The sequence below is a fragment of the Mus caroli genome, unplaced genomic scaffold (genome assembly GCF_978045245.1).
Source record: "Mus caroli unplaced genomic scaffold, Mus_caroli_1 scaffold_19, whole genome shotgun sequence".
Lineage (NCBI taxonomy): Eukaryota > Metazoa > Chordata > Mammalia > Rodentia > Muridae > Mus > Mus caroli.
In genome coordinates, this window is record NW_028227274.1 from 80,551,065 (window position 1) to 80,552,684 (window position 1,620).

The 1,620-nt window shown below is 46.8% G+C and overlaps 1 pseudogene; it reads left to right on the forward strand.

The window, feature by feature from the left end:
* The first annotated feature begins 540 nt into the window (after positions 1-540).
* Positions 541-1,160, forward strand: LOC147000336 (protein SET-like; annotated as a pseudogene).
* The last annotated feature ends 460 nt before the right edge of the window (positions 1,161-1,620 follow it).

Genomic DNA, 1,620 nt, shown 5'->3' on the forward strand with positions numbered 1-1,620 from the left:
TCACCAGGAAAATGTGACATTGAGAGGGATGCACGGTGCCTAAGTACAAAATGTGGCAGAGTGTAGGTCAGGGTAAATGGGTTATTTTGCATGATGATCTAGTCAGAGAAGAGCCTAGCTACATGGCCTAGGTATTTGTAAATATACTTTGAGTCTGAGTCTTACTTCTGGGAGCACGGGGCTGGGAGGAAGAACCAGATCAAACTTCTACACATCTCTTTCTCTAGGCGTGGGGAATTTTCTTCTGTGATTTTACTGAAGAGATTCCCCAAGCTTTTAGCATGATATTTTCCTCCTCTACCCATAATTTGGCAATTAGGTCTTTCTTGGTGTCCCAAAGCTCTCCTGTATTCTGCTCATTTGCTTTTCAATTTCCCATTTACTCAAGGATCCAGTCCTCTGCCTTGTCTTCCAAGCCCTTTAAAATGATCCATCCTAGCGATCCTACTGAGGCTCTTAACTGCCTTACTTCACTTGGGGTTGCCTCCTGCTGTGAGCATCTAAACTCCAGCCTCTACTTCTGAACACTTCCTTCTGTGCATGGCCCAGAAATGACAATCTGTGCTCCTGTCTCAGGCCAAGCAACCCAGACTGGCTCCTGCCTCAAAGCCACCCCTTCCTGACCTGACAAAGAGGCAATGAATAGCAAGAAATGCTTGAGTATAGTGATGATGGTCAAAATGAAACAGATGAGGTTAAGAAACATCCCAGTGAGGAAACCCGAGAAGAGAACAGAAATACAAACTCCTCCATCAACCATTTCCTCAGAAGTCAGAATTAATGGCTAAAATCCCAAACTTTGGGTAACAACATTTGCGGACCATACAAAAGAATCTGCACTGCTTAAGAAGGAGAATGAAAAGGCTCTGCAGAATTTGACCAGAGTTCAAGCCACAGAATTTGAAGCTGTAAAATCAGGTTACAGAAGTGATTGTTATCGAGATGAAAATCCCTTCTTTGAAAATGAAGTTCTCTCCAAAGGATTTCTTCTGAGTGAGAACAGTGAAGTGATCCACCTTCAATGTCCACTGAAATCAAATGGGAACCTGGAGAGAACAAAGCACTCATGTCTCACAGAACATGGCCAGCAGGAAAAGCTAACACAAGGGACTAGAGAAATTTTCACCTGGTGTACTGACCATCCAAGCAGGTGCAGATGATGCAGGAGATGCCATCACAGGTGGCACATGAGCCTTCCTGGTTCATATGAAGAAGGAGGAAGATGAGGGAAGGAGGGAGAGAGGAAGGGAAGAAGGGATGGAGGGACTAACAAAGAAAGAAGAGGAAGAGCAGGAGGGGAGAGGAGGAAGGAACTAACAAATGAACAAAAAAGAGGGAGAGGAGGAGGGGAAGGAGGGGGAGGGGAAGGAGATTGGAAGATACTGTGACAAGGGGCTGAGAACTCAGCCACAGAAGCAGGTACTGTGAATCATCACCTTTCCCTCTCCTCCTCCAAATCCAACCCCAGTCTCAGCCCCATCTCTGTAGCAGACCACCCGCTGTGGCCTCCAGTCCTCTCTGCCCCCATCTCCAGCAGATCACACAGATTGGCTCCTCTGATCCTCCTCCCAACTCATCCTCCTCCCCAACTCCAATCGGCCTTCTCTGGGAACCCTCCAG